The following is a 24,978-nucleotide window of genomic DNA, read 5'->3' as shown; positions in this document are numbered from 1 at the left end:
TTTTACAAAATAACTAGAAATATCGGGATTGGGACATGCAAATGCAAGCAAACAATGATGACTGCCACATATTGGAGGGGCCTAAGAGACATGATAGAAAGTAAAAAAAGGGGTCATAAATTTTATTCTGAAACAGAAAAATATATATTAGTGAAATCAATGTTCTATTAATAGTATAAGTAAGAAAAGTAATTTTTTTTTTTAGTTTGGATAAGTGCTCTATGGTTATATCAGATTTCAACATAAGAGGAATAAGTGGAGGCTATATGGGAGCTCTATTATATTTGTAATGTTTCTTCCAATTCAAATTATCTCAAAGTATTTCTAAAAACCACACTATACCTAATGTCTCTTTCAAACAACCTTCCAGCAAAGTTCCTTGGCAGAGTGACTTCCTGTGGATGCTGACTCTTCCCTCACTCCCCATATTCAACACTCAGGCTTTGTTGGACTCAGTGCCTAAAACCGTCACTCATCAGTTCCATCTCGGCAAACTGATAGCTCTCAATTTAACTTAGGTTAGTTAGGTAACTTAGGTTAGATTAGATTAGTCTAGGATCAATTTTCTGCGGTAGTTTGCAGAGCTAATGATGGAGCCATATTTCTTGAGATACTATTTTATTTTAGTTTCCCTCTCATTGCCCACATCTAGTTCCTTTTTTTGATGGTCTATGTGCTCCTTCATCCCTCTCACTGATTCTATCCCACTCTTAATTCAGGGGTTTGCAAAAATCGGACTTTGGTTCTCTTTCTCCCCTTTCATTATTGATCTCCTTATGTCTCCTTCCACGTCTTGAATAGCCAAGCATAATTACATGTTATATCTTTACCCTCACCATTTATCTTCTATTCTGAAAATGACAGCCTTTGATTGGCTGGAGGATGTTTTTCTTCAGCAAGAGGATTGACTAAGGTCAGAAGAGAAACTTGTATTTTAAGACTGCCTTGCTAGAATTTTCACCAACTATCCCTTTTGGTAAAGGACAACTGAAGTTTTTAGTTCATAGTTGTCGGGTAAAAATTATACAACCCTGGAAGACTCTACTTGCAATTCTTGCTCAATTTGGACTTGCACCTAAGAAATTCTATTTTCATTCCAGTTTCTCCAATTGTAATATGAAGACATGTTTTCCTTTTTCTCACCTTGGCGGGGGCGGGGGGGGGGGGACATATACAAAGACACAGTTGAGGGCCTGCAACAAAAGCACAGTATATAGGGCTCTTGACTTGCACATGGATGCCCTGGGTTCAATCCCTAGCACCCCATATGTTTCCCAATGCTCCAGCAGGAGTGATTCCTGAGCAGAGAGACAGAAGTAAGCACTGTATACCCTGAGCACTGGTGTGTGTGATCCCCAAACCGAAAACATTACACGATTTGAAAAGTAAAGCACAATTTAGTTGGGATCTTATAACAGATGCATATCTATCTCAATGATATTTATGTTTGATTCACCAAAATATGATTTACAGATGCAATTCAGAAATGTTTAAATCAATGGCTTGGTTATAGAAAATGTGGCAATAGTTTAACATTCTTTGCTTCTAAAAGAAAGAATAAAAACCATTTGTTTTTTGTTATTGGTTTTAAAGGATTTATTTTGAAATTTTACTGCAAATTTACCATAATGACACTAAATCCAAAATGTTAATGACTAATTTGAAAAAGAAATTTGGGATTTTGCATTGACCAGAATGACTGGTGGTGGTACATGGGGGAATGGAAGCTATTAATTAAGCCACTATATTTAGGTCATAAAATATTGTTAAAATTTAACTGATAGCACTATACATTAAAAGAATGGGACAAGTGTTGAAATACATCTTACTATTACAAATACATCTTAATATTTAGATTAATCACTCAAATTGACCTCTATTCCTTTCTTGACTCAAAATGTTTGAACCACATTTTTTTAAATTTTTATTTTCTTTTTTTATATATATATATATATATATTTATTTTTTAATAGTGAGGCACCATGAGGTACAGTTGTAGACTTACACATTTTTGTGCTTGGGTTTCAATTATACAATGATCAAACACCCATCCCTCCACCAGTGCGCATTTCCCACCATGATGGATCCCAGCATCCCCTCCCCCCCACAGCCCCCATCCCACCCCACCTCTGTGGCAGGGCATTTCCCTCTCTCTCCTTTTGAGTGCCATGGTCTGCAAAAGAGGCATTGAGTGGCAATCATGCTTGGTCGACAGTCTACCCTCAGTATGCTCTCCCATCATGGGCAGATCCTCCCAACACCCTTTATTTGGTGTTCCCTTCTCTTTCTGAGCTCCCCCTTCCCCTAACATGTGTGGTTGTCCTCCGGGTCCTGGTACTAATCTCTGCAATATTTGGGTGTTAGTTTCCTATTTTGTTACTTTATGTTCCCCAGATAAATGCAATCTTTCTATGTCTATCCCTTTCTTTCTGAGTCATTTCGCTTAACATGATACTTTCCATGTAGTACCACTTGTATGTAAACTTCATGACTTTGTCTTTTCTAACAGCTACATGGTACTCCATTGTGTAAATGTGCCAGAGTTTCTTCAACCAGTCATCTGTTCTCAGGCACTCAGGTTTTTTCCAGATTCTGGCTATTGTAAAGAGTGCTGCAATAAACAGACAATTGCAGATGTCACTTCGGCTATACTTTTTTGCCTCTCTGGGATATATTCCCAGGAGTGGTATTGCATGGATCAGGAGAATTAACATTGTCAAAATGGCAATACTTCCCAACGCACTGTATAAATTCAACGCAATCCCTATTAGGATACCCATGACATTCTTCAAAGAATTGGAGCAAACACTCCTGAAATTCATATGGAACAATAAGCCCCCACGAATAGCTAAAGCAATTCTTGGGGAAAAGAAAATGGGAGGAATCAACCTCCCTAACTTCAAACTCTACTACAAGGCAGTAATAATTAAAACAGCATGGTGCTGGAGCAAAGGCAGAGCTGTAGATCAATGGAACAGGGTTGAATATACTGACGTCCCCCCCCCCCCCCAAGCATACGAGCATCTAATCTTCGATAAGGGGGCAAGAAAAGTGAAGTGGAGCAGGGAAAGCCTCTTTAACAAATTATGCTGGCAAAACTGGACGGCTATATGCAAAAAAATGGGATCAGATCTCTGCCTAACTCCATGTACAAAAGTAAGATCTAAGTGGATTAAAGACCTCAACATCAGACCGGAATCTATAAGATACATTGAGGAAAATGTTGGCAAAACCCTTCATGACATATAAGCTAATAGTGTCTTCAAAGATGTCACACCGCTGGCCAAGCAAGTGAAAACAGAGATAAACTAAGAAGCTTCTGCACCTCAAAAGAAACAGTGACCAAAATACAAAGACAGTCAACTGAATGGGAAAGGATATTCGCCAACTACACATCTGATAAGGGGTTAATTTCAAGGATATACAAAATACTGGTTCAACTCCACAAAAAGAAAACATTCAACCCCATCAAAAATGGGGAGATGAAATGAATAGAAACTTTGACAAAGAAGAAATCCGAATGGCTAAAAGACACATGAGAAAATGTTCCACATCATTAATCATCAGGGAGATGCAGATCAAAACCACAATGAGGTATCACCTCACACCACAGAGACTGACCCATATCCACAAGAACAAAAGCAACTGGTGCTGGCGCGGATGTGGTGAGAAAGGGACACTCCTTCACTGTTGGTGGGAATGCTGACTAGTTCAGCCCTTCTGGAAAACAGTATGGATGATTCTCAAAAAACTAGAAATTGAGCTCCCATTGAACCACATTTTTAAAGAGATAAAAAAAAAATAAGTTTGCAAAGACATCTAACAAAACCGAGGTTCTTTAAGTATAATGTTTAAGGTGGTGACTTGGCTATTTTATCAGAAATGTCAATTTTAATCTCCAGCTGCTTCAAATAGTTGTGTTCTTAATCTTCTAGTTGAAGAAATATAAAAGATTATTGTCTTGCAATGTATCAGAATTTAAAGTAATTTCTGTATGTATCTATAATGGAATAGCCAAATCTTATCAACGTTATTTCATATCAAAAACCTTAGAATCATATTTTTCAGCATATTCTTTCTTTAAGCCCAGTGTATCTATTTTCTACTCATTCACAACTTGTTTGAGTTCCTAAATTACAATGTGTTTCTCTTTTCTCCAATAACACTTGACTCAAAAAGACTGCACATACCTTGAGCAAGTCTTGTATGAATGTGTCCTACATAAATGTTTAAGCTGAAGTTTAAACCCCAGTGTGTTAGTTATCAAAGTTGGGGTCCTGAGAAATTATGTCATAAGATTGGCGCCCTCCTAAATCCCTACACTTCACAAGAAGAGGCAGCACAAGGGAGATGATCCCTAACTTTCTGTTCTCTACCAGGTGAGGCTACAGAACTAAGGTAAGATTATAAATATTGCAAATCATGAAACAGGTCCTTACTGAATATCAGATCTGATGACACATTGACCTGAAACTCCTCATCTGCCATACTGTATTATGTAAATATTGCTTAAACCACTACGTTTTTGGTATATTTATTAGAGCAACCAGAATTGATACGACAAGGTAAAATCTGATGTGTCTTGGTTGTTTCCTTGTAGTCTCCTCACAGGTTCAATAAATAAATACATACTTAAGTTTATATTAGGTGGGATGAGATCTCTATGTCTCTACCTCCAGGTCATCTATAACAATGTCAGGTAGCTTGAGATTCATATTAATTTATGTTTGGGAACACTTGGTTGTTGACTTTGAAGATGTGACCTCGCTAGTGACATACAAAAAGAAGTTACTAAACGGGGGCAAAAATGCTTTCTTAACCTTGACTGAACAGGAACTGCATCACCAGTAACTGCTCCTCTTATTTGAGAACTAAGGAACTGTGTTATGCATTAAGCTACCAAGTCAAGGGAAAAAACATCTATAGCATAATGTCCTTCTGCCCTTGTTTTTTAACACTTTTTTATTAATGTCTTTATGATTGGTTCAATAAATCAGAAAATTGACATATGTATAAGATTGAAAATAATGATTATACTGTGATACTTATATCATTATTAATTCATACTATTATTTAATTATATGTACAAAACCAGAAATTAGAAGTCAAGTTTAAAAAGAAATCAGGAAAATGAAAATCAGTCAATTCCTGTAGTTATTTTCTTTCTGGAAGAGTTTGTTCAAAATAGAACATTAAAAATAATTGAAGAAACGATACAGTCCTTTGAATGTTGCTATTTATTTCTAATGTGTCATTCGAGTATACAGTATCTGCCAGTAACATAGAATCAAGTAATCAAATTTCATGCCAGAATTTCTGAGACTAATGTTTGTGTCATTTCATTTTGTAGTTGTTTTGCGGGCAAGTGAAAGCCAATTTTACCAATTACATTACCATCACTTAGTACAAGGCACAAAAACAACTGTATCAGTGTCATCAATTAAAGTAGTTAGCATTTGATAGGTGCACACAAGGATAACAGAACCAGTTATGATAATAATATAACTATATATACACATAGATAATAGACATTTTAGTTATTATACTCTGTTCATGTTACTTATTGTAAACTTGAAATTAAAAAAGAACTTAAATAAATTGATCTAAGATTCTGTTGTCAAACAAAAAAATACTGAGAGACAGTAAAATAGACTGAAAAATAGTCCGTCAGGTAAAGAATTTCTTCAGAAGATTTGCTTGACATAAATTGTTGTTACAGTAAATTTGATGCCCCCCCGGCCCAATCATAAAATTACTCCTTGAATGTATTTAACTCATCATTTCTCTTCATGGACAAGAGTTAATAATTTTAGCAGGAAGAAGAAAATGTCATTCTCTAATTATTTTTTATTGGTTTTAGGAAAAGAAAGTCAATTCTCCTTCTTAAGTGTTTGAGAGTATTTTGAAGCCAAACCAACTTCCAGCATTCATTTAAAGAGCAAGTGAGTTAAAATTATGCTATTTACAGGGTAAGCATTGGAGTCATTCTACATATACAAGATGTGCTTTTGTAAACTGAATTCGGTCTCAGAACTCCAGAGGCAATTCACATGATACAAAATTTAAATAGGCTCCCTGTACTTTTCAAATCAAGTGCAAAAGCTTTACAATATCATAATAGATTTAAATCATTGCCCAGAGAAGCAAAATTGTTGATTTTTTCATGATTTATTGAATTTTTTATTTACGTATTTAAAAGACTACCTATGTAACTCTTATCAAATTACATTCAGTTTAATTTAGCAATACACAAGAAACTTTATATAGCACTAGGATTTAAAATATACTTAAAAATACTGCTTCTGGGGCTGGAGCAATAGCACAGTGGGTAGGGCATTTGCCTTGTATGCAGCCAACCTGGGTTCAAGCCCCAGCATCCTATGTAGTCCCCTGAGCATCACTGGGTATGACCCAAAAAGAAAAAATACTAGTCTTATGGGAAGGGAGAAAGTACAGCAATTGGGGCACATGGCTGGCACACACTGGGTTCAATTCCCGGTAACATATGTGCGTGCCACCAAACATTTTTTTTTTATTTATAATTTTTTTCCCTTTATTTTATTTTATTTTTTTTTACAGTTGTAGATTTGCAATTTTTTGTGCTTTGGTTTCAATTATACAATGATCAGATACCCATCCCTCCACCAGTGCCCATTTTCCACCACCATGGATAATATCCCTCCCACCCCCATCCCCCCCATCCCCCCTGTCTCTGTGGCAGGGCAATCCCCTGTGTTCTCTCTCTCCTTTTGGCTGTTGTGGTCTGCAAAAGAGGCACTGAGTGGCAAACATGTTCAGTCCATAGTCTACTTTCGACATGCATCTCCCCTCCTGGGAGGATCCTCCAAACATCCTTTATTTGGTGCTCCCTTCTCTATCTGAACTGCCCTTTCCTCTAGGATACCCGCTGGCCTCTAAGTTATGGAGTAATCGTCCTGGCGCTGATCTCAGCTATTCTTGGGTATTAATCTCATACTTTGTTACTTTATATCCCCCAGATGAATGCAATCTTTCTATGTCTATCCCTCTCTTTCTGACTCATTTCGCTTAGCATGATACTTTCCATATTGTACCACTTGTATGTAAAGTTCATGACTTCATCTTTTCTAAGAGCTACATAGTACTCCATTGTGTAGATGTACCAAAGTTTCTTTAACCAGTCATCTGTTCTTGGGCATTCAGGTTTCTTCCAGTTTCTGGCTATTGTAAAGAGTGCTGCAATGAACAAACAAGTGCAGATGTCACTTCGACTATACATTTTTGCCTCTCTGGGATATATTCCCAGGAGTGGTATTGCTGGGTCAAATGGGAGCTCAATTTCTAATTTTTTGAGAATCGTCCATACTGTTTTCCAGAAGGGCTGAACCAGTGGACATTCCCACCAACAATGAAGGAGTGTCCCTTTCTCGCCACATCCACGCCAGCATCGGTTGCTTTTGTTCTTTTGAATGTGGGCCAGTCTCTGAGGTGTGAAATGGTATCTCATTGTGGTTTTGATCTGCATCTCCCTGATGATTAATGATGTAGAGCATTTTCTCATGTGCTTTTTTGCCATTCGGATTTCTTCTTTGAGAAAGTTTCTGTTCATTTCATTGCCCCATTTTTGGATGGGGTTGGATGTTTTCTTCTTGTGGAGTTTAACCAGTATTTTGTATATCCTGGATATCAACCCCTTGTCAGATGTGTATTCGGTGAATATCCTTTCCCATTCTGTAGACTGTCTTTGTATTTTGGTCACTGTTTCTTTGGAGGTGCAGAAGCTTCTTAGTTTAAGATAGTCCCATTTATCTATCTCTGTTTTCACTTGCTCGGCCAGTGGCATGGCATCTTTGAAGATACCATTAGGTTCAATGTCATGGAGGGTTTTGCCAACTTTATCTTCAATGTACCTTATGGTTTCTGGTCTGATGTTGAGGTCTTTAATCCATTTTGATCTTACTTTTGTACATGGTGTTAGGCAGAGTTCTGAGCGTATTTTTTTGCATGTAGCCGTCCAGTGATGCCAACACAATTTATTAAAGAGGCTTTCCTTACTCCACTTCACATTACTTGCACCTTTATCAAAGATTAGATGAGCATATGATTGAGGGGAGATGTCAGTGTATTCAACCCTGTTCCATTGGTCTGCAGTTCTGCCTTTGTTCCAGTACCATGCTGTTTTAAGTATTACTGCTTTGTAGTACAGTTTGAAGTTCGGGAGGTTAATTCCTCCCATTTTCTTTTTCCCAAGAATTGCTTTAGCTATTCGTGGGGGCTTATTGTTCCATATAAATTTCAGGAGTGTTTGCTCCATTTCTTTGAAGAATGTCATGGGTATCCTTATAGGGATTGCATTGAATTTATACAATGCTTTCGGTAGTATTGCCATTTTGACAATGTTAAGTCTCCCGACCCATGAGCAGGGGATTTCTTTCCATTTCCTCATGTCCTCTTTTATTTCCTGAAGTAGCATTTTGTAGTTTTCTTTGTACAGGTCCTTTACTTCCTTAGTTAAGCTGATTCCTAGGTACTTGATTTTCTGGGGCACAATTGTGAACGGGATTTTTTTTTCATGTTGCTTTCTTCTCTCTCACTGTTTGCGTATAGGAAAGCCATGGACTTTTGGGTATTGATTTTATAACCTGCAACTTTACTATACGAGTCTATTGTTTCTAGGAGTTTTTTGGTGGAAGTTATTGGGTTCTCTAAGTAGAGTATCATATCATCTGCGAATAGTGAGAGCTTGATTTCTTCCTTTCCTACCTGAATGCCCTTAATATCTTTTTCCTGCCTAATCGCTATTGCAAGTACTTCCAGTACTATATTGAACAGCAGTGGAGAGAGTGGGCATCCCTGTCTCGTCCCTGATCTTAGAGGGAAGGCTCTCGGTTTTTCCCCATTGAGGATGATGCTTGCTGTAGGCTTGTGGTAGATGGCTTTAATTATGTTGAGGAAGGTCCCCTCTATACCCATTTTGGCTAGGGTTTTCATCATAAAGGGGTGCTGGATCTTATCAAATGCTTTCTCTGCATCTATTGATATGATCATATGCTTTTTATCTTTTCTTTTGTTGATATGGTGGATTATGTTGATTGATTTTCGAATGTTAAACCATCCTTTCATCCCTGGGATGAATCCTACTTGGTCATGGTGTATGATCTTTTTGATGAGTAGTTGGATTCTATTTGCTAGTAGTTTGTTGAGGATCTTTGCATCTATGTTCATCAGGGATATCGGGCTGTAATTCTCTTTCTTTGCGGTATCTCTGTCTGCTTTTGGTATCAGTGTGATATTTGCTTCGTAGAAACTGTTCGGAAGTGTGTTTGATATTTCAATTTCGTGGAAAAGCTTAAAGAGCATTGGGAGTAAGTCCTCTTTAAAGATTTGGAAGAATTCACTAGTGAATCCATCCGGGCCAGGACTTTTGTGCTTGGGGAGACTTTTTATTACCATTTCAATTTCCTTGATGGTGATAGGTCTGTTCAGGTATTCCAGGTCTTCTTGGTTCAGCCTTGGGAGTCTGTAGGAGTCTAGGAATTTATCCATTTCCTCGAGGTTTTGATGTTCCGTGGCATAAAGCTTCTCAAAGTACTCCCTGAGGATCCTCTGAATTTCTGTGGTTTCTGTTGTAATGACCCCCTTTTCATTTCTGATTCGGTTTATTAGGGTTTTCTCTCTCCCTTTCTTTGTGAGTTTTGCTAGAGGCTTATCGATCCTGTTAATTTTCTCAAAGAACCAGCTCTTGGTTTCATTGATCTTTCGGATTGTTTTTTGGGTTTCCATCTCATTAATCTCTGCTCTGAGTTTTATTATTTCCTTTCTCCTGTTCGGGTTGTGCTCCTTTTTTTGGTCCTTCTCCAAGCTCTTAAGCTGTGAGGTTAGGTTACTTATGTGTGCTCGCTCCTCCTTCCTGAGGAATGCTTGTAAAGCTATAAACTTTCCTCTTAACACAGCCTTTGCTGTGTCCCATAAGTTTTGGTAACTCGTGTCCTCATTTTCATTCGTTTCTAGGAATCTTTTGATTTCCTCTTTGATTTCCTGTCTAATCCACTCATTGTTCAATAGTGCACTGTTTAATTTCCAGGTGTTTGATTTAGTTTTCTGTTTTTGTGTGTGATTTACTTCTAATTTCAGCGCATTATGGTCTGAGAAGATTGTTGATACAATCTCTACCTTCTTTATTTTATGGAGGCATGTTTTGTGGCTCAGCATGTGGTCTATCTTGGAGAATGTTCCATGTACGCTTGAGAAGAATGTGTATTCAGCTTTCTGTGGATGAAGAGTCCTGTATATATCTACTAAGTCCCTTTCTTCCATTGTTTCCCTCAAATGAAGTATGTCCTTGCTAAGCTTGAGTCTGGTTGATCTATCAAGAGGTGACAAAGCAGTGTTGAAGTCTCCCACTAGTATTGTGTTGCTATTGATGTCTTTATCCAAATCTATGAGTAGTTGTTTTAAGTACTTTGCTGGTCTCTCATTAGGTGCATATACATTTATTATTGTAAGTTCTTCCTGTTGTACAGATCCTTTGATCAATAAGAAATGGCCTTCACTGTCTCTTATGACCTTCCTCACTCTGAAATCGATGTGGTCTGATATAAGGATGGCTACCCCAGCTTTTTTATGGGAGCTGTTTGCCTGTAGGATTGTTTTCCAGCCTTTGACTCTGAGTCTGTGTTTGCTTTGACTATTGAGATGCGTTTCTTGCAGGCAGCAGAATGTTGGGTTCAATTTTCTAATCCATCCTACCACTCCATGTCTTTTAATTGGTGCGTTTAGCCCATTGACATTGAGAGAGATTATTGTTATGGGATTTTGTCCCATTGTTCTGTTAAAATTTGGTGTATTTGAGGGGCCTTTCTTGCCTTAAAGTAGCCCATTTAGTTGTTCTTGTAACCATGGTTTTGAGTCTATGAAGTTCCTGAGCTGTTGTTTGTCTGTGAAATTGTGTGTTGTTCCTTCTATTATGAATGAGAGTCTTGCTGGGAAAAGTATTTTGGGGGAGGCATTTATTTCATTGACTTTTTTTACTATGTCCCACCACTGTTTTCGGGCCGTGAAGGTTTCATCAGAAAAATCAGCTGTGAATTTTAAGAATGCTCCTTTGTAAGAGATTTCTTTCTTCGATCTTGCTGCTTTCAGAATTTTGTCTCTGTCTAAGGTTTTGGTCATTTTAAGCAGAATGTGTCTTGGGGTATTTTTATTCGGATTTCTTCTAGCTGGTACCCTTCGGGCCTCCTGAATGTGGTCACAAGTTTTTTTCAGCTCTGGAAACGTTGTAGCAATGATGTCTTTGACAGTTTCTTCTTCATAGAGGTTTTCTTGCTGTACCTCTGGGACTCCAATAATTCTTATGTTACCCTTCTTGGCTTCATCATGATCTTCTCTTGCCATCTGTTCCCGAATTGTGAGTCTCTTTTCCATTTTCTGCTCTTTTCTGGAGAGTCTCTGAACTTCATCTTCTAGCTCACTGATTCTGTTCTCAGCCGCTCTTACTCTGCTGCTGAGGCCTTCCACTGAGCTTTTCAATTCGTCTACGAGATTTTTCAGGTCTGACATTTCTGATTGCATTTTCCTCATTTCTGACTTCAGATCCTCTTGTCTTCTATTGGCATTGCTTTCCATTGTTTCTTTTAATTCCCTAAGCATCCTAAGTAGCTCCCTTCTGAATTCCTTGTCAGAGAGGTTGTCTAGCCACCAAACATTTTTACGTGTCATCTAAACCCCTCCAAATGGCCAGATGTGGCCCTGTAGTTCCCACACACTACTGGGGCCACCTGAAGAACTCCCTCTTTAGCAGGACCTAAATAGATTCTCAATTTTGGGCTCTTGAATGAACACCTGGCTGGCTTGATGGAGAAATAATAGTAAAGCTCCAGGATCTGATGAATCTTGGGAAACCACCTCATCCTAAATGTTGATAGAGAGATAGAGAGATAGATAAGTAGATAGACAGATAGTCAGATAGGTAGATAAAGAGAGATAGAAAGAGAAAGAGAGAGTTTCTATCATCTCACAGTCCTCCCTTTAAAAGCTAGGAATCTGAGTTTCAGGAAATTTGAAATAATTACTATGTATTTTGTATTTAAACCTTAACAATTTTAACTGGTATGTTGAATAAACAAGACTCAATTATGTGCAATTAGATACATCTAAATTTTTTTCCTTTCTGTCCCTTCAAATGTATTGAGATGAGAAAAATATTCCCAACTTCTGGATTAACACACAGAATTTTCTGTGATATTATTGTTCTCTTTTAGCCACTGAAAGATCCCTCTAAGTGGTACAAGTCAAATTTAATTTTGTAATTAGAATATCCATATAAATGGCATAATAATTGTTCTAGATAATTTCCAAAAGCTTCAAATTTATCCAAAATTGCTCTCGCTTACACTTATATTTTGCAGGTGTTTCTACTAAAGGTAAGAACTTGGGGGCCACTAAGATGGAAGGGTTTCTCCTCTTTATTTATAGTTCCTTATCCTCTTAGAGAGTCCTGCAAGCTACTGAAAGTTTCCCGCCCATAGGGCAGAGTCTGGCAAGCTACCCCTGACATATTTCATATGCCAAAAACAGTAACAGTGCCCCCTGACTTTGAAAGAGTCCCCAATATGCAATCGGGCTACACTAGTATTCCGTAGGGATGGATGAAGACAATACTGGCGCCAGCTCGAGCAAATGGATGAACAATGGGATCACAGTGATACAGTGATACAGTGATCCTCTCTATAACAAACAGTCATTTCTTACCATTCTATGATTGAAGACACAGTTAGAGAGGGGTTGGGAAGAGAAGTAGCAAGACTAGACAGTTCTTAGCTATTCTATCACTTTGGTTTCCTACATCAGGCCTAATAGTTATTTGAAGTTGAGAACATGGGAAGAGAAGATTGGGGGTGGGAGACTGGAAAATGCGTGGATACTCTATCACTGTTTGGCTTCTTGCATTTTAGATCTAATAGGTATTTGGAGGTGATGAGTCTGTGTAGGTTCTGTAAAGACAAGAAATTATGGTGGATAATGCAGTTTACTTGAGTAGTACAATGTACTCTCTTCCATCCTCGAAATGCAGTTTTTCTCTACAAAGAATTGCTAAATTCCAGTAGGTTTCTCATAGAATTTAATGTAACCCTCAGCTAGATTTTCTTTTTAGGGGAGTCCTGTATCATCTGCTCCTTGGAAAACAAGAATGCATTTCTATCTCAACAACTACAGGCTGACCCCAATGTAGTTGCTATTCTTCTCACTTTTTGGTCAGTACTATCCAGTTTGATGAACATAGGATTTCTAGGCAGGGATAATATGTTAATTAATGTATCCCTGAATTGCACAGTTCATACTTTAGATAATCCAACTGGTTCAGTCGGAAGCCCTACCTCTCATTATTCATACCATATCCCTGATCTTAACTGTAGGTCTTGACTAAAATCTTCTTCATTAACTCTTCTACAATTTCACAATCTTTTGCTTTGCCCGTAATGCAGACCAGAGGTTTTGTATAACCTTGTAACATTATGAAATTCAGCATCTTCAGTTTGAATACACCAGTCAAAATTCCCAATATAACAATGTACTACATAATATTTAGTTAAATCACCTAATGTCAATTGATAAGATTTTGCCCTTAAGATTTTTTATTATACATCAAATAAGTCACAGATTGATAAAGTGTGTTTTGTTTTGAAGTTACAACTAATAAAAATAAACATCAGTTTTCTTATTACAATGAAGAGCTCATTAAGCCTCTAGGCAATTAGTATTGAAATTAAGTGCATAATGAGTTATTTACTAATCTATATTTTATGATGTGCTTGTAAAGGTATTAATTATTTGGTTAGGTTGTGAAAAGATTAGTTGTATAACAGCATGTAGAGGTTCCCAAAGCAAATGGGATGCAAATTTTGATTAAGAGAACAAAACATCAACTTAATTTCTTAAAATTTTTAGAACAGTTGTTGTTTAATAGTTTATACCATTTAAATTCTATTACAGTTGTAAGCATGGGGGGTAATATCTAGTAAGAAAATATTCCTTTGACTTCACAGTGGTGTTTTGATGGTTTTTATTATTATTTAATATTCACCAAGCAGCCATGCTGAGCAACGCTCTATTTAATGTTTATCAAGTACTGTGAAGTACTTAGATAAAGAGAACTAATCTAGTTTTATTATATATAGTGGTTCAGGCTAGCTATTTATCAAAATGAATGGTGAACGTGTTTGTCTCTTTTATTCATTCTTATGCAAAAATAAATATTGGAATTATATAGCATATTTTTTTAGTTATTGATCAGTAATGATAAAAAAAATTTAGTGACTACTGCATTACATTGATGCCCATGAACTTACAAACAAAACTGAAGCCAAGGGGATATTCATTTGATGTTGTGTTATAATTACCCCTTTGAAGTCATCTAATCTCTGTCCTTCCCTTAGACAAGTGATTTGTTATTGAACTGAGGAATTTAAAAATGAAAAGTGTTATATATATGTATATATACATATATATGAGTGTTTGTGTGTGTGTAATCTATTGCTTAGTTTTTGTTTTATTTATTTATTTTTGATATGGCAGTTGTGAAGACACTTCAAATAAAACCTAGAATCATCATACCTGAGATTGTGTTTTTGTTTCTGAGTCTGTGTTTATCAAGTGTCTGAGGTATTTATCTAACTCTGGGTTTCTTCAATGACATGAGGCTGAAAATACACTTTAAGACATGAAAAAACTTATATGAAAACTACAACTACATTCTCATTTTAATTTATATCTAAAATTTACTTTCATTAAATAAATTTTGTATGCCATAAAGATAAATAACTAAAGACATAGTTGCTTTCTTTCTAGATAATCTATATGCTCAGTCTTAATGTGATTTTATTAATTAAGAAAGAGGTATATATCATGAAGCTTTTACTTGTCATAAACAAACAGAATAAGAAAAGCAAATGCTCTATTGTCTCTAAATGAAATGTAGTGATACTGATCACACATTGGTCCTATCCAGATGCAACTTGAAAGATGTTAACGCAAGTCTCTGATGGATGTCTCCAAGGAGACAGATGTCAGTGTTAGAAAAATGACTTAAACAACTGTTAACTGGGGTCTTTCTAATTTGTACCACAGATGGGATTGGCAGAAAATATTAGTGGGTGTTTTAAAAACATGACCTAATCTTTTCCTAATTGAGGAGGCTCCTAATTGTGTAATAATTGGTTTTCACAGTTGAATGTCACAGTATTTAAGACATTTGCCAATGAATTTGCTCCAACACCAAACAACTCTCATAATTTTTCTCAAATGTATCTTTATATGCATACTTTTCAAGGTAGAAGTGATAATTATAGAAGTTTTCTTTTTGTGTGTGTGTCCTATACCACGGAGCAAGCCTGTTCTCACACTACTTCCCTCCATTTTTATTTAGCAACTTAAATAGCTCTACTGCCTTTTGTAATAACCTTCATTGTAAGAATAAGGAAACTGGGTCTCAGAAAGGGAAGACAGTTTCTCATACTACTCTGTTTTCACCCTTATATATCAATGAAACTTCAGGATATCAAGCATTATAACACATTGGCTAATGAACTAAATTACTACATTGTTTCTACTGGAGAGCTTTATAAGGAGTCAATACAGCAGAGTATTCTAGTCGTTAATAACTGCATATGTATTGTAGAAACAGGGTAATATAAGCTAAGTGTATGCAAAAGTGGAAATAACTATAGAAAGAACTAGTCAACATTGACTTAAATACTTTACAATCGTCTCTATTTTGTTTCCAAAAAACTCTTGAAATAAGAATTCTTATCCCAATTTCAAAAATTTGTAAACTGTGACTTAAAGAAATTCTATGATTTATTTGCTATATCATAGCTAGGCTCAGCTATTCTAGGATTAAAACCTTGGTATTTTCATTCTCAACTACTCTGCTGAACTATATTTCCTTAATATAAAAGGAATGTGTATCATTAGAGATTTGCAATAATTATCAGTGATAACAGGGAAAGAGAAAAACAGATTTATAAGTGCTGGCAAATTTAATTGAAGGGAAGTATTTTCAAAGAAAGGGGGCAATTATTAAATCAATTGATTTAGACATGAACATCGACCTCAATTTCTTTATTTGAAAATTTTAATTGCCTATCTGTATGACTGGGATTGTGTTCCATAAGGAAGTGGCCTAGTCATAGGATATTTATCTGAAATTTAATTCTTAAAACTCTTAAGTATTTGTACAAATTACTTCAATTGTTTTTTTTTCCTTTTTTATTAGCCCACTATATCCTGCTATGCTTTTTGGCTGGATCATTACTTATTATAAAATCAAATATAAAATCCACATCCTTTCTGCCTCAGAAGACACTGAACATATTCAACACATAAATATTTTAAAACCTTGGTGTTTATATAACAAATTTAAGGTTCACTAGAATACGTTCTGAAAATCCATAATTGATCTTGCCATTTTCTGTCTTTAATCACAATTAGACATTTATTAAAATGATTGAATCAATACAATAAATTATAACTAAAATTGTCCTTGCAGAATTTTAACAAGATTCATACAATTAAAGAAAAAATTACCTACATTTAAGATACAAAACATGGTTTTCTTCAGATAATTTATTCTAATAATCAATTTTTAAATTTATATATATGCAAAAGGAAAATCCTTTACAGAACAAAAGCAGGCATGTATGCATATATAAGTGAATTATTGAATGGAATGAGTACTGTGAGACATAATAGAAAAGATAATAGAGAACTAGGAACTTATTTATGACTCAGACCTGAAATATTTAATTAAGAAAATAGATAAAATTATCCTGAAGCCTTCTTTTCTTACCTCTAAGCAAAAGTAGCAGTGAATTTTATATACTCTGAACTCTAGATTAACGTTAATTTTTTTTAACCTGGGTGTTTTTGTTGTTTGTATGTTTTGTTTTTGGGTCACACCCCACGGATATTCTTGGCTCTGAACTCAGAAATCATTTCTGGTGGTGCTTAGGGGACCATATAGGGTACAAGGGATAGAACCTGGGTCAGCCATTGGCAAGGCAAATGACCTACCTGCGGTCTTATGTCTCAGGTCCTAACATTAAACATTTTTAATCATACAAAAATTATAAACTGAGATAGTTTCTAATGAATAATTTTTATATTTTTTTAGAGTGTCTGACATTTGCTGTTAACCTCAGCATAGAGAAATATAGTATATGACTTTTTCCTTAAAAAAATCATTCCAAGTAAAAATAACTTCATGGACAAATCCAACAAAGATCATGTAAAAACTATGTTTTGGGGGCCTTATCCATTAGGCCATGCGGGGGAGGGGGTTGAGCAATAGCACAGCGGGTAGGGCCTTTACCTTGCATGTGGCCGACCCAGGTTCAATTCCTCCACCCCTCCTCCCGTAGAGCCTGGCAAGCTACCGAGAGTATTGCGCCTGCACGGCAAAGCTACCCGTGACATATTCGATATGCCAAACACAGTAACAAGTCTCACAATGGAGACATTACTGGACCCGTTCGAGCAAATAAATGAACAATGGTAGAATAGTGCTGCAGTGCTACATGTTTTAGGGTACCTGGGACACCACTTCCCCCACACCCATGCCCCAGGCGTCCTCTCAAACACTGGGCTGCCCACCATCCCCTGGCACCTTCCTCTTTGCCCCCAATGCCGCACCTGGTTTTATCCCTCTCCCAGATCAGGGAACAATTGGATCTAGATGCCACTTCTCCAGCACCCTGTCCCCCTCCACCAGGCACCCTTAGGGGTGTGGCCTCCACAGAAATGGGTTTAGCCTATTTTTGAGACGATGCTGCCTTTCCCAGCACTCTGGACTCACATCTTTATCTTCATCACCTAATTATGTGGAAAATATCCTGGCCCTCTCAAACACTCTAAAATAATAATCCATTAACTCCTTCCAATTGTACAAAATACTGTAGGTTATAAGAAGCTCTATAAACCCACTATAAAACACATCCCCCTAAAGCTTCACTAGAGACCTCATATAAGCCACTGAGGAGCACCTGAGAGGAAGGTGAAACTCTAGAAGGGGGAAAAGGTAACTATAGACTGAACTCAACTAGAACCTTTTCTCGAAACTAGAGGGAAATACTGATAGTGAACTGGAAGGTCCCACCTCCATACTACTACAAAAACATGGAGAAACTGCAGAAATCCCCAACACAAGGAGAGGATGATGAAAGGGTCCAGATGCCTTAACAAGCATTACCCACAAAAACAATTTGCCCGATAAAGAATTCAGAGATGAAATGTTGAAGATGTTCAATGAACTCAAAGAAATGATGAAACAGACATCCAATAAATTAAAGGAGGACATGTAAGAAACAGTGGAACAGGAAGTCAAGAAGATACAGAAAGAAATACAGAAAATACAGGAAGAAATGAGAGCAGAAATTAAAAAGCTGCAAAATGAAGTGTCATAAATTAAGGACTCAATAGGTGAAATTAAAAACTCAGTGGGTGCTCTCAATAGTAGAATGACTATAGCCAAAAACAGAATCAGTGAGCTTGAAGATCAGCTGCAGGAAGCTTACAGGCAACAACAAACATGGGAAAATACCTCAAAATAGCTCTTAGGTGAATCAGAGACCCAGGGGATGATTTCAAGAGGAACAACATTTGAATCTTGGGAGTACCAGAAGGTCAGGAAGACAATCCCAATGAAAAAGCCACAGTGAAAAATATCATTGCTGAAAAGTTCCCAGAGTTGGACAATGCAGGCATCCATATTCAAGGAGTCCAATGAGTGCCAGCTAAAAGGGACCCTAGTAGAAAGACTCCAAGACATATCATAGTCAGAATGATGGATGCCATGGATAGAGACACAATACTGCAAGCAGCAAGATCAAAGAAGGAAATCACATACAAAAGAGCACCCCTTAGATTTACAGCAGACCTCAGTGGAAACCCTCCAAGCCCAAAGACAATGGTGGGATATAGTGAAAAAACTCAATGAAATGAATGCCTCACCAAGAATACTTTATCCAGCTAAACTCTCACTCAAACTTGAAGGACTGATACATTATTTCATGAATAAACAATGGCTCAGGAACTTCATAGACTCAAAATCAAACTTAAAAGAAGGACCAAAGGGGCTACTGTAAGAAAAACAAACAAACAAACAAACAAACAAAAACAAAAAAACCAAACAAGCACAATAAACCCCTACAGAAAGATGGCACAATACCCCATGACAATAATCTCCCTCCATGTCAATAGTCCAAATGAACTAATTAAAAGACACAGAGTGGCAAAATGGATTCGGAAACTAAATCCAACATTCTGCTGCCTACAAGAAACATATTTGAACAGTTAGAGCAAACATAGACTCAAAGTCAAAGGATGGAAAACAATCCTGCAAGCAAACAACTTCCTCAAGAAAGCCGGGATGGCTATACTAGTATCTGACAACATAGATTTCAGGTTGAAAAAGACTAAAAGGGACAGTGAAGGCCAATTTTTACTAATCAAGGGATAAGTACAGTAGGAAGAAATCATACTCCTAAATGGGTATGTACCTAATGAGGGACCAGCTAAGCACTTAAAACCACTGCTAACAGATTTTAACAAGGGCATTGCTAGCAACACAATAATGGAGACTTCAACACTGCCCTCTAGATAGATCAACAAGATTAAAACTCAGCAAGGAAACACTGGCTTTGAAGGAAGAGATAGAAGAGAGAGGGCTAATAGATCTATACAGGGCTTTGCATCTCAAAAAGAAAGAATTCACTTTTTTTTTGAGTGTACATGGATCATTTCCCAAAATAGATCCCGTTCTGGGTCACAGGACATATCTCAATAGAATCAGGAAGATAGAAATTGTATCAACTATCTTTTCAAACCATGATGCCCTGAAGATAGTAGCTAATCAGACACAGACATGGATAACCAAAGCAAACACAATTATAAATTGAGCTCCCATTTGACCCAGAAATACCACTTCTGGGAATATACACTGGAGATGCAAAAAGGTATAGTAGAATTGACATCTGCACTTATATGTTCATTGCAGCACCATTTACAATAGCCAAAATCTGAAAAAAATCTGAGAACAGATAACTGATTAAGGAAATTTGGTACAGCTACACAATGGAATACTATGCAGTGGTTAGAAAAGATGAAGTCATGAAATTTGCATATGGGTGGTTCAAAATGGAAGGTATCATGTTGAGTCAGAAAGAGAGGGACAGACATAAAAAGAGTGCACTCATTTGTGGAATATAAGGTAACAGAATGGGAGACTAACACCCAAGAACAGTAGAGATAAGTACCAGGAGGATTACTCCACATCCTAGAAGCTGGCCCACATGTTGGGGAAAAGGCAGCTCAGATAGAGAAGGGATCACCAAGTAAAGGGTACAAGGAGGGCCTGCTCAGGATGGGAGATGCAGGCTAAAAGTGGACTATGGACTGAACATGATAGCCACTTAATACCTCTATTGAAAACTACAACACCCAAAAGGAGAGAAAGAGCAAAAGGGAATGCCCTGACACAGAGGCAGGGTGGGGGTGGGAATGGGGGATGGGATAGGGGTGGTGGGAGGGATACTGGGATCATTGGTGGTGGGGAATGGGCACTGGTGGAGGGATGGGTACTTGATCATTGTGCAACTGGAATGCAAATACGAAAGTTTGTACCTCATGGTGTTTCATGGTGTTTAATAAAAAAATTTTAAAAAACCCTATGTTTTGGAAGTTCAATGTGATAAATGACAGAGTAATTCCATTAAGAAAAAACAATAATACAAAATAAAACCAAGCAGAAATAAAACATGAAAAATCTTACAAAATATGCAATTAAACATTTTGAAAATAAAAGAAAAAATATAAACTGAATAAAAAATAACTAAGTCTGGATCAATCTAGCTTAACTGAGCTAATGAGAAAATAAACAAATTTTCTGAAGAATTCATTCAGAATGCTCAATCAAAAGAAACAATAATTTAAATTGTTCTAAAAAGCAAGTTAAGAGACACAATTAACAAGGCAAGAGCTTTTTTCAAAGATAAAAATGTGTTGCAATGAAAAGAATGAAGGTAATTTCAGAAAAAAAAATCTAAAGAAGATAACAGAAATTTCTAAAGGCCATGTTTTCAAATTGAACAGTGTTTTTCCAAACACTAAGTTACAAATAAATAAAGCATGGTTATTTCCAGTAAGGAATTGGAAAGCTGTTAAATGGTAAGGGCAGATTATTTGCAGAGAAAATCAAACCAAGGACATTTAAAGTTATACCAAAATAAGTGAAAATAATACTTTTATACTCTTAAGTAGACACGTAAATTTTACCCAGTTAAACTATTATTGAGATGAAAGTAAAATAAAGACACTCGAAATATAACTAAAGTCATCATCCCTACAGCTTTTCCACACCTCTGCACCAAATAACCAAAAGATAAGCTTGTCAATAAGAAAAGAAGATATAGAGAAGAGTGTAAAAAAACAAAAGAGCACCCACCAAAGTAAATAACTTGTCAAATTTAAGAATAGTAAGGAGATATTAGAAATAAACAGATATTAGTAATAGTTAATTAGAATTAAGTGAAAATATGGCTAGAATGTCTTCTCAAGACAACTACACCACCTCCGCTTTGCTGATGACATTGTTTTAATAACATCAAACATTAGCCAAGTGGCACAAATGCTGGCCGACTTCAACCGTGAGTGTGGAAAGATCGGACTACAGTTGAATCTTACGAAGACAATGTTTATGAGAAACAGTCTCATTCCTGACATTCCATTCGCTCTCAACGGAACGACCATCTCCGAATGCAACAGTTATGTGTACCTAGGTCGAGAAGTCAACATGACAAATGTTCTGGCACTTGAGCTGTGCAGGAGGAAGAGAGCGGCTTGGAAAGCCTTCAAGAGCGTCGAAGAAATAGCTAAGAGGAACAAGAACCTCCGGCTCCAGGCACATCTCTTTGATTCCACTGTTCTTCCTGTATTAACATACGCCTCAGAGACCTGGGCCCTACGCAAACAGGATGAGAACGCTATTTGGGTCTCCCAAAGAGGAATTGAAGAGCTATGAGCTGGAGCAATAGCACAGTGGTAGGGCGTTTGCCTTGCACGCAGCCAACATGGCCAACCCGAGTTTGTTTCCTCCGCCCCGCTCGGAGAACCCGGAAAGCTACCGAGAGTATCTCGCCCGCACGGCAGAGCCTGGCAAGCTCCCCGTGATGTATTTGATATGCCAAACACAGTAACAACAAAGTCTCCAATGGAGACGTTACTGGGCCCGCTCGAGCAAATCGATGATCAACGGGAGGACAGTGACAGTGACAGTGACATGCTTGGAGTATCACGTTTCACTCAAATGAGAGAAAGTGTTCGGAGTTTCGACCTCCATCGATGATCAAGAATCAGGAACGCTGTCTCATTTGCCAAGGCGTCAAAAATCAGATGGGCTGGTCACGTAATGAGATTTAGAGACAACTGCTGGACTAGAGCCGGTACCGACTGAATTCCATGGGATGTCAAAAGACTGCATGGCCGCCCACCTACCAGATGGTCAGACTTCTTCATCAAGATCATGAACGATCGGTTTGAGGCTCTTCGTGTTCCTAGAATGAACAGATGCCATTGGGCTACACTAGCATGGGACAGGGACAAATGGAGATGTTACTGGCGCCCGCTCGAGCAAATCAATGATTAACGGGAAGTCAAGTGATACCAAATATAGGTACAATTTACTCATGATTAAAAGCAGATATTATGGGACCAGAGAGAGAGTACAGTGGTTAATGCATTTGCTTTGCATGCAACTGACTCAAGTTTGATTCCTGGCACCATATGCTCCTCTCGAATGATGCCAAGAGTAATAACTGAGCATAGAACCAGGAGAAATCACTGAGCATAGCCAGCTATGGCCCCAAACTAAAATAAGTAAGTAAATAAATAAAAGCAGATATTATAAAAGTGAACTAATATTTTAAAATATATTATTTTTTATTTAACACAAATAAAGAACAGGAGGAGAAGGCTATTCAGGTCTTCCAAAGAAGAATTGAAAGAGCTATGCTTGGAGCATCACACTTCACTCAAGCGAGAGAAAGAATCTGGATTCCGACCTCCATCAACGATCAAGAATCAGGGATGCTCTCTCATTTCTTGAAAATCAGATGGGCTGGACACATAATGCGATTTGGAGATGACCGCTGGACTAGAACTGTTACCGACTGGATTCCACAGGACGTCAAAAGTAAGCGTGGCTGCCCACCTACGAGATAGTCAGACTTCTTCGTCAAGACTCTGAATGATCAGTTTGAGGCTCTTTGTGTTCCTGGAGTGAGCAGATGCTATTGGGCTACACTAGCACATGACAGGGATGAATGCAGAGTTTACTGGTGCCCACTCGAACAAATGATGAGCAATGGGATGTTAAATGATCGAGTGATTTAACACTTACTACTTAGAACATACATATCTTTAAAAAAAACTTACATAGAAATATTTAAGACCAAACCAAAATTACCTGCAAGTATTAAAAGTAAGATAACTTAAAACATTTACCAGGCATTTACTTGCAACAATTACCACAAAGATGCAATAGTATTGTTTCTAGGCAATATTGAACTTCAGAAAAAAAAATCAGTAGGGACAAAACACACTGAACATAAATAAAAATAGTTACAAGGTAAATATGATCATCATGAACTTGCATTTATTAATATAATTTACTACGTATAGATGAGTCTGGGATTATAGAACATACAGGAAGAAGGAATCCAGCTGAATTTAAAATGAGAATTTACAAATCCATAATAGAAGTGTAAGAAGCTGGAAAAGACTGCACACATGAAAAATAACAGACCTATAGTTTTGAATGGCAAAATTTAGGTCCAAGGATTAGATTTTATTTATTTATTTATTATTATTATTATTATTTTTTGCTTTTTGGGTCACACCTGGCGATGCACAGGGGCTTAGTCCTGGCTCTGCACTCAGGAGTTACTCCTGGAAGTGCTCAGGATACCATATGGGATGCTGGGAATCGAACCCGGGTCGTGCATGTGCAAGGCAAACGCCCTACCCACTGTGCTATCTCTCCAGCCCCAAGGATTAGATTTTAACACTGAATAGTTATATGGGTGTATACATAGTCACATTTATACACAGAAGATTACATGGATGAAAAAAAAAACATTATTTTAGGGTCGTAACTGGACAAACTTGTATTAGATTGAACCAAGGAGAGGGCTATAATGAGTCTGTGGATGTTTATTCTTCAAGTCAATTTTAAAACAGGTCAAGTAAGCTTAAATCAGGGTTAATAGATAAATACTTTAGTCACATGCTGTGATTTGACGAACTTTCATTTCCACTGCTCCTGGTTTTAATTCTGTTATCAGCAATCAGCATTCTTACCGATTCAAACAAGATTCCACAGCAATGGAGAAGGCATGATTGTGGGGGTGGGGAGGGAGGGGGATTCCAGGTAATTGCTGACACAACCCCGTTCAAGGATGTGGGCAGTCAATGGGCCACGCTGCTCATTGGGGGGCTTTCCTATGATCCCAGATAAAGAGACAGGCAAGGACAGTGGCAGTGGTGAGTTCAACCTGTGGAGTCCCGCCCCCCCCCCCCCCCCCCCCCCCCCCCCGCTGGACTGCTGCAGGTGTAAACAAATAAAGCACTCAGCTGCAGTGTGCTCTAGGGAAGAAAATATTTAAGAAGCCTTGCTAAAGAGAAATCGTTTTGGGTCTCCACTTTTACAATCCGCTCTCATTCCTGATGTTTCTTCTGTGTTGCCAGCGTTCGATAGTCATTACTTGGGAGTTTGAATTTCTTATCCAGCGATTTCTAGTCCAGTAGCTCTCTCCATTTGTGAAGTCCTGCCTTGCCCTTTGCCACGGCCCTCGGTGGCGGGGCAGTCCCCCCAGGCCTGCTCTCTGATCTGCTGTGACCAGATGCCCATCAGGAGGCTATAGGTTAGCATCCTAAGCTTATCACTGAGGT

At 37.6% G+C, this 24,978-nt stretch overlaps 1 protein-coding gene across 1 annotated transcript in view; it reads right to left on the bottom strand.

Annotated features, from left to right (window-relative positions):
* The window catches only part of NKAIN2 (sodium/potassium transporting ATPase interacting 2), an 838,713-nt gene that overhangs the window by 17,787 nt on the left and 795,948 nt on the right, over positions 1–24,978 (bottom strand). The gene's annotated exons all lie outside the window — the stretch shown is intronic.

This window comes from Sorex fumeus, unplaced genomic scaffold (assembly GCF_029834395.1).
Source record: "Sorex fumeus unplaced genomic scaffold, SorFum_2.1 ptg000054l, whole genome shotgun sequence".
NCBI lineage: Eukaryota > Metazoa > Chordata > Mammalia > Eulipotyphla > Soricidae > Sorex > Sorex fumeus.
The sequence above is the reverse complement of the archived record's forward strand: the minus strand, read 5'-3'. Positions and strand labels throughout refer to the sequence as shown.